Source organism: Phyllobates terribilis, unplaced genomic scaffold (assembly GCF_046119375.1).
Source record: "Phyllobates terribilis strain yellow unplaced genomic scaffold, ASM4611937v1 Scaffold_2__4_contigs__length_985480577, whole genome shotgun sequence".
Lineage (NCBI taxonomy): Eukaryota > Metazoa > Chordata > Amphibia > Anura > Dendrobatidae > Phyllobates > Phyllobates terribilis.
In genome coordinates this window covers 963,203,931-963,213,051 of record NW_027362762.1, presented here as the reverse complement: position 1 = coordinate 963,213,051, position 9,121 = coordinate 963,203,931, and positions in this window count along the sequence as shown.

Sequence of the window (9,121 nt, the reverse complement as noted above, 5' to 3'; positions counted from 1 at the left end):
TGTTCCTCCCTATTAGATCTGTTACCTTCAGCGCCTCTGCACCTGATCATCACCTTCTTACCCAGCTGATAAACTTCTGCCACATCTGACGCCTTCATCCCGAGTATTTCAAACAAGCCCAGCTCTGCTACATCAGTGCTTCCAGCTCTGCTATGTCAGTGCTTCCAGCTCTGCTACATCAGGGCTTCCAGCTATGTTACGTCAGGACTTCCAGTCCTACTACATCAGTTCATCCAGCTCTGTTATGTCAGTGCTTCCAGCTCTGCTATATCAGTGCTTCCAGCTCTGTTACGTGAGGGCTTCCAGCTCTGCTTCGTCAGTGCTTCTAGCTCTGTTATGTCAGGGCTTCCTGCTCTGCTACATCGGTGCTTTCAGCTGTGTTACGTCAGTGTTTCCTGCTCTGCTACATCGGTGCTTCTAGCTTTGTTACGTCAGTGCTTCCTGCTCTGCTACATCGGTGCTTCCAGCTTTGTTACGTCAGTGCTTCCTGCTCTGCTGCATCGGTGCTTCCAGCTGTGTTACGTCAGGGCTTCCTGCTCTGCTACATCGGTTCTCCCAGCTGTGTTACGTCAGGGCTTCCTGCTCTGCTACATCGGTTCTCCCAGCTGTGTTACGTCAGTGCTTCCTGCTCTGCTACATCGGTGCTTCCAGCTGTGTTACGTCAGGGCTTCCTGCTCTGCTGCATCGGTGCTTCCAGCTTTGTTACGTCAGTGCTTCCTGCTCTGCTGCATCGGTGCTTCCAGCTGTGTTACGTCAGTGCTTCCTGCTCTGCTGCATCGGTGCTTCCAGCTGTGCTACGTCAGGGCTTCCTGCTCTGCTACATCGGTTCTCCCAGCTGTGTTACGTCAGTGCTTCCTGCTCTGCTACATCGGTGCTTCCAGCTTTGTTACGTCAGTGCTTCCTGCTCTGCTGCATCGGTGCTTCCAGCTGTGTTACGTCAGGGCTTCCTGCTCTGCTACATCGGTGCTTCCAGCTGTGTTACGTCAGGGCTTCCTGCTCTGCTACATCGGTGCTTCCAGCTTTGTTACGTCAGTGCTTCCTGCTCTGCTGCATCGGTGCTTCCAGCTGTGTTACGTCAGTGCTTCCTGCTCTGCTGCATCGGTTCTTCCAGCTGTGTTACGTCAGGGCTTCCTGCTCTGCTACATCGGTGCTTCCAGCTGTGTTACGTCAGGGCTTCCTGCTCTGCTACATCGTTTCTTCCAGCTTTCTTACGTCAGTGCTTCCTGCTCTGCTACATCGGTGCTGCCTGCTCTGCTACATCGGTGTTTCCAGCTTTGTTACGTCAGGGCTTCCTGCTCTACTGCATCGGTGCTTCCAGCTTTGTTACGTCAGTGCTTCCTGCTCTGCTACATCGGTGCTGCCTACTCTGCTACATCGGTGTTTCCAGCTTTGTTACGTCAGTGCTTCCTGCTCTGCTACGTCGGTGCTTCCAGCTCTGCTACATCAGTGCTTCCCTTCTTGCCCTTTTGTGTATGAATGGGATGAAAAGCAATGAAACTGACAATGAGGATGCGCGGACAAGAAACAAACCAAACAGGAATCAAAACCAAGTTGTTGTCCGGCCGGCACTGCTCTGTAGTTTTTAAAATATTAATTTAAGATTAGAAATGTTTGAAATGTTCATGTGCAGCGAGGGATCGAGGAGACCATAGGCCGGAGCCTAAACGTCTGCCTGCCCCCATGTCTGTAGCTGATATCCCCTTTCTGTGCAAGTACGAGGCGTGTTCAATAATTTATCTACCCGAGTATGAAAATAAACTTTTCTGAGAAAATTGATCTCACAACTTTTAATGTAATCGCCCTTGACTTCTCCACACTTATTCCACTTCGCCTCCATTGATCGGATGTCCTCCGAATAGAAGACTTCTTGCTCCCTGTTCTAGGCTATGTTCACACGTTGCGTTTTTGCTGCTTTTTTTTAATGCAAATTTTAAGCTGCATTTTACAGTAACAGCAAAAGATTTCAGAAATCTCATGCACACACATTGTGTTGTTCTTTTTTTTCCTGACAGAATTGGAATTCATTGTTTTTCCAGCATTTTTTTTTTCACCCATAATGCAAAATCTGCAGGGATCGGGTTTTGCTGCCTTTTTGGTGCAAAAACTACAGGAAGTGTTTTTTTTTTTTTGTTATGATTTAAACTTTATCAACATCCACAAGACACAAATGTACCTGATAAAACTCAGCAAAACCTGCTTTTTGTAGGCAGCTTCTTTACTGAAAAAAAAGAGAACAGGTTTTGCCTGCAGGAAAAAATGCAGCAAAAATGCAACGTGTGAACATAGCCTTACTGCCTCTTTGTGTGAATCGTTGCCCCCACAGAAATGTCTTCAGGTTGTGATGACTGGGAGCCGGGTCTGGACTGTCGGGATGATGAACCCTAATATCACTGCCCCAGCTAATATTATTGGGCACTAAGTGGCAGGATCGCTTTCTAATTACTGATAGATCTCAGCCGGTGTCTGGACTTTCCGGGGCTTTTTGCTCCTCTTTTTCTTCATGTGTTCAGTACTTTTTTCCCTGTGTCATTTCTCATTATTACACATCATTTATGGACATCTATGGTGATTTCTTTGCCTGTGTGTATTGGATGGGTTGTTACCGACATCTGGTGAGAATTTCATGTCAATAGCACCTTTACAAATAGATTTACTTAGAAAATTGGTGACGTGTTCAATACTTATTTCGCCCGCTGTATATTGGCGGCCATAGTGGATATTTCCCAGCTTTTCTAGGTTCAGACAGGACTGAAAAATGGCTAAACCAGTCGTAGAATAAGTAGAGATGACTTTCTAGAACTTACTTGATGATTTGGGGGGCCGCGCTGTGACCCCCAGGATACCGTGGCAGCGGCTTTATTAATATTGGCGATCGGCGGTGATCGTATTAACCAGCAGAGAAGCGGCATGTGCAGGGGGCGCCGCTCCTCGAGGTCTCCCCGCAGTCCCCGGGAACTCGGAGTCTGAAAACGGCAATTATCAGCGTCTCTCGTGGAGATTGCGATCATTTCTACAACTGGAATTGTTGCCAAAGTGAAAGCGGCGGAGACAGAACGATCCGACTCCTGCGTCAAGTTATCCGGTTGGGAAAGGCAGAGCCAAGCATGTAGCGGAGCGCAGCAGAGCCGAGCATGTAGCAGAGCGCAGCAGAGCCAAGCATGTAGCAGAGCGCAGCAGAGTTGAGCATGTAGCAGAGCGCAGCAGAGCCGAGCATGTAGCAGAGCGCAGCAGAGCCGAGCATGTAGCAGAGCGCAGCAGAGTCGAGCATGTAGCAGAGCGCAGCAGAGCCGAGCATGTAGCAGAGTGCAGCAGAGTCGAGCATGTAGCAGAGCGCAGCAGAGCCGAGCATGTAGCAGAGCTGAACATGTAGCAGAGCGCAGCAGAGCCGAGCATGTAGCAGAGCGCAGCAGAGTCGAGCATGTAGCAGAGCGCAGCAGAGCCGAGCGCGCAGCAGAGCCGAGCATGTAGCAGAGCGCAGCAGAGCCAAGCATGTAGCAGAGCCAAGCATGTAGCAACCCGAGCATGTAGCAGAGTGCAGCAGAGCCGAGCATGTAGCAGAGCCGAACATGTAGCAGAGCCGAACATGTAGCAGAGCCGAGCATGCAGCAGAGCCCAACATGTAGCAGAGTGCAGCCGGTAACACCACATCATCTGCGCATGAGTCCTGGGAGCGGCCAGGTTATATCAATGTGCCCAAAAAGGGGCAGATGGGTGAAGCCGATTTTGTCAGAGAGATTCGTTTATAGAAAACAATCAGCGACCATCACATAACACCGAGACACGGGAATACAGATACAGCCTGATATCTGGGCCCTGAACCACGGGGGCCTCATCTGATGGGCTGAATATACAGAGGAGGGGTCTACAACTGCATAACTACAACACCCAGTGTGTCAGCCAAAATGCATATAGATATCAATCAGGAAGATGGTAGACGAGGGCCAGGAGAGATAGTCAGAGAGACTACAGACTGGCTCCATATCTGGAGAAACTCCCGGACCCCAGAGACCACCAGATCCTGAGCCGGTATAGACACAATATGGCCATAGAGTCCGGCCGGCACAGAGAGCTACAAGGAGCACAGACTGTTCCCACGCTGTGACCTGGAGGATGAGACCCAGCTCCTGCTGCACTGCACCAAATACTTATCCCGGATTTCAGCTCCATGAAGGAGGAAGAGAAAACATATATCCTGCTGGGGGAAGAAAAGCGCGCGGGGGAGAGCAGCGCAGTATGAGCGCGGGGGAGAGCAGCGCAGTATGTGAGCGCGGGGGAGAGCAGCGCAGTATGTGAGCGCGGGGGAGAGCAGCGCAGTATGTGAGCGCGGGGGAGAGCAGCGCAGTATGTGAGCGCGGGGGAGAGCAGCGCAGTATGTGAGCGCGGGGGAGAGCAGCGCAGTATGTGAGCGCGGGGGAGAGCAGCGCAGTATGTGAGCGCGGGGGAGAGCAGCGCAGTATGTGAGCGCGGGGGAGAGCAGCGCAGTATGTGAGCGCGGGGGAGAGCAGCGCAGTATGTGAGCGCGGGGGAGAGCAGCGCAGTATGAGCGCGGGGGAGAGCAGCGCAGTATGTGAGCGCGGGGGAGAGCAGCGCAGTATGTGAGCGCGGGGGAGAGCAGCGCAGTATGTGAGCGCGGGGGAGAGCAGCGCAGTATGTGAGCGCGGGGGAGAGCAGCGCAGTATGTGAGCGCGGGGGAGAGCAGCGCAGTATGAGCGCGGAGAGAGCAGCGCAGTATGTGTGCGCGGGGGAAAGAGCAACGCAGTATGTGAGTGCTGGGGAGAGCAGCGCAGTATGTGAGCGCGGGGGAGAGCAGTGCAGTATGTGAGCGCGGGGGAGAGCAGCGCAGTATGTGTGCGCGGGGGAAACAGCAGTGCAGTATGTGAGCGCGGGGGAGAGCAGCGCAGTATGTGAGCGCGGGGGAGAGCAGCGCAGTATGTGAGCGCGGGGGAGAGCAGCGCAGTATGTGAGCGCGGGGGAGAACAGCGCAGTATGTGTGCGCGGGGGAAAGAGCAACGCAGTATGTGAGTGCTGGGGAGAGAGCAGCGCAGTATGTGAGCGCGGGGGAGAGCAGTGCAGTATGTGAGCGCGGGGGAGAGCAGCGCAGTATGTGAGCGCGGAGAGAGCAGCGCAGTATGTGTGCGCGGGGGAAAGAGCAGTGCAGTATGTGAGTGCGGGGGAGAGCAGTGCAGTATGTGAGCGCGGGGGAGAGCAGTGCAGTATGAGCGCGGGGGAGAGCAGCGCAGTATGAGCGCGGGGGAGAGCAGCGCAGTATGTGAGCGCGGAGGAGAGCAGCGCAGTATGTGAGCGCGGGGGAGAGCAGCGCAGTATGTGAGCGCGGGGGAGAGCAGCGCAGTATGTGAGCGCGGGGGAGAACAGCGCAGTATGTGTGCGCGGGGGAAAGAGCAACGCAGTATGTGAGTGCTGGGGAGAGAGCAGCGCAGTATGTGAGCGCGGGGGAGAGCAGTGCAGTATGTGAGCGCGGGGGAGAGCAGCGCAGTATGTGAGCGCGGAGAGAGCAGCGCAGTATGTGTGCGCGGGGGAAAGAGCAGTGCAGTATGTGAGTGCGGGGGAGAGCAGTGCAGTATGTGAGCGCGGGGGAGAGCAGTGCAGTATGAGCGCGGGGGAGAGCAGCGCAGTATGAGCGCGGGGGAGAGCAGCGCAGTATGTGAGCGCGGAGGAGAGCAGTGCAGTATGTGAGCGCGGAGAGAGCAGCGCAGTATGTGTGCGCGGGGGAAAGAGCTACGCAGTATGTGAGTGCTGGGGAAAGAGCTACGCAGTATGTGAGTGCTGGGGAGAGCAGTGCAGTATATGAGCGCGGGGGAGAGCAGCGCAGTATATGAGCGCGGGGGAGAGCAGCGCAGTATGTGTGCGCGGGGGAAACAGCAGTGCAGTATGTGAGCGCGGGGCAGAGCAGCGCAGTATGTGAGCGCGGGGGAGAGCAGTGCAGTATGTGAGCGCGGGGGAGAGCAGCGCAGTATGTGAGTGCGGGGGAGAGCAGCGCAGTATGTGTGCGCGGGGGAAACAGCAGTGCAGTATGTGAGCGCGGAGAGAGCAGCACAGTATGTGTGCGCGGGGGAAACAGCAGTGCAGTATGTGAGCGCGGGGGAGAGCAGCGCAGTATGTGAGCGCGGGGAGAGCAGCGCAGTATGTGAGCGCGGGGGAGAGCAGCGCAGTATGTGAGCGCGGGGAGAGCAGCGCAGTATGTGAGCGCGGGGGAGAGCAGCGCAGTATGTGAGCGCGGGGGAGAGCAGTGCAGTATGTGAGCGCGGAGAGAGCAGCGCAGTATGTGTGCGCTGGGGAAACAGCAGTGCAGTATGTGAGCGCGGGGGAGAGCAGCGCAGTATGTGAGCGCGGGGGAGAGCAATGCAGTGTGTGAGCGCGGGGGAGAGCAGCGCAGTGTGTGAGCGCGGGGGAGAGCAGCGCAGTGTGTGAGCGCGGGGGAGAGCAGCGCAGTGTGTGAGCGTGGGGAGAGCAGCGCAGTGTGTGAGCGCGGGGGAGAGCAGCGCAGTATGTGAGCGCGGGGGAGAGCAATGCAGTGTGTGAGCGCGGGGGAGAGCAGCGCAGTGTGTGAGCGCGGGGGAGAGCAGCGCAGTGTGTGAGCGCGGGGGAGAGCAGCGCAGTGTGTGAGCGCGGGGGAGAGCAGCGCAGTGTGTGAGCGCGGGGGAGAGCAGCGCAGTATGTGAGTGCGGGGGAGAGCAGCGCAGTATGTGAGCGCGGGGGAGAGCAGCGCAGTGTGTGAGCGCGGGTGAGAGCAGCGCAGTGTGTGAGCGCGGGTGAGAGCAGCGCAGTGTGTGAGCGCGGGGGAGAGCAGCGCAGTGTGTGAGCGCGGGGGAGAGCAGCGCAGTGTGTGAACGTGGGGGAGAGCAGCGCAGTATGTGAGTGCGGGAGAGAGAGCGGCGCAGCAGTATGTGAGCATGGGAGAGAGCAGCGCAGCAGTATGTGAGCGCGGGGGAGAGAAGCGCAGCAGTATGTGAGCGCGGGGGAGAGCAGCGCAATATGTGATCGTGGGGGAGAGCAGCACAGTATGTGAGCGCGGGGGGAGAGAACAGCGCAGCATGTGAGCGTGGGGGAGAGCAGCGCAGTGTGAGCGCAGGGGAGAGCAGCGCAGTATGTGAGCGCGGGAGAGAGCAGCGCAGCAGTATGTGAGCGCGGGGGAGAGCAGCACAGTATGTGAGTGCGGGGGAGAGAACAGCGCAGTATGTGAACGCGGGGGAGAGAAGCGCAGTGCGTGAGCGCAGAGAGAGCAGCGCAGTATGTGAGCGCGGGGGAGGGCAGCGCAGTATGTGAGCGTAGGAGAGAGCAGCGCAGCAGTATGTGAGCGCGGGGGAGAGCAGCACAGTATGTGAGTGCGGGGGAGAGAACAGCGCAGTATGTGAACGCGGGGGAGAGAAGCGCAGTGCGTGAGCGCAGAGAGAGCAGCGCAGTATGTGAGCGCGGGGGAGAGCAGCACAGTATGTGAGCGCGGGGGGAGAGAACAGCGCAGTATGTGAGCACGGGGGAGAGCAGTGCAGTGTGTGAGCGTGGAGAGAGCAGCGCAGTGTGTGAGCGCAGGAGAGAGCAGCGCAGTATGTGAGTGCGGGAGAGAGAGCAGCGCAGCAGTATGTGAGCACGGGACAGAGCAGCACAGTATGTGAGTGCGGGAGAGAGAGCAGCGCAGCAGTATGTGAGCGTGGGAGAGAGAGCAGCGCAGCAGTATGTGGTGCGGGGGAGAGCAGCGCAGCAGTATGTGAGCGCGGGGGAGAGCAGCACAGTATGTGAGCGTGGGGGAGAGCAGCACAGTATGTGAGCGCGGGGGGAGAGAACAGCACAGTATGTGAGCACGGGGGAGAGCAGCGCAGTGTGTGAGCGTGGAGAGAGCAGCGCAGTGTGTGAGCGCAGGGGAGAGCAGCGCAGTATGTGAGCGCGGAGGAGAGCAGCACAGTATGTGAACGCGGGGAGAGAAGCGCAGTGCGTGAGCGCAGAGAGAGCAGCGCAGTATGTGAGCGCGGGGGAGGGCAGCGCAGTATGTGAGCGTAGGAGAGAGCAGCGCAGCAGTATGTGAGCGCGGGGGAGAGCAGCGCAGTATGTGAGCGCGGTTGAGAGCAGTGCAGTATGTGAGCATGGGGGAGAGCAGCACAGTATGTGAGTGCGGGGGAGAGCAGCGCAGTGTGTGAGCGCGGAGAGAGCAGCGCAGTATGTGAGCGCAAGGTAGAGCAGCGCAGTATGTGAGCGCGGGGAGAGCAGCGCAGCAGTATGTGAGCGCGGGGGAGAGCAACGCAGTATGTGAGCGCGGAGGAGAGCAGCGCAGTGTCTGAGCGCGGGGAAGAGCAGCGCAGTGTGAGCGCGGGGAAGAGCAGCGCAGTGTGAGCGTGGGGGAGAGCAGCGCAGTATGTGAGCACGGGACAGAGCAGCACAGTATGTGAGCGCGGGGGAGAGCAGCGCAGTATGTGAGCGCGGGAGAGAGAGCAGCGCAGCAGTATGTGAGCGTGGGAGAGGAAGCAGCGCAGCAGTATGTGTGCGTGGGGGAGAGCAGCGCAGCAGTATGTGGGCGCGGGGGGAGAGAGCAGAGCAGTATGTGAGGGTGGGGGAGAGCAGCACAGTGTGTGAGCGTGGAGAGAGCAGCGCAGTATGTGAGCGCGGGAGAGAGCAGCGCAGCAGTATGTGAGCGCGGCGGAGAGCAGCGCAGCAGTATGTGAGCGCGGGAGGAGAGAACAGCGCAGTATGTGAGCGAGGGGGAGAGAGTAGCGCAGTATGTGAGCGTGGGGGAGAGCTGCACAGTATGTGAGCGCGGGGGAGAGAACAGCGCAGCATGTGAGCGCGGGGGACAGCAGCGCAGTGTGTGAGCGTGGAGAGAGCAGCGCAGTGTGTGAGCGCAGGGGAGAGCAGCGCAGTATGTGAGCGCGGGAGAGAGAGCAGCGCAGCAGTATGTGAGCGTGGGGGAGAGCAGCACAGTATGTGAGTGCGGGGGAGAGAACAGCGCAGTATGTGAACGCGGGGGAGAGAAGCGCAGTGCGTGAGCGCAGAGAGAGCAGCGCAGTATGTGAGCGCGGAGGAGGGCAGCGCAGTATGTGAGCATAGGAGACAGCAGCGCAGCAGTATGTGAGCGCGGGGGAGAGCAGCGCAGTATGTGAGCGCGGTTGAGAGC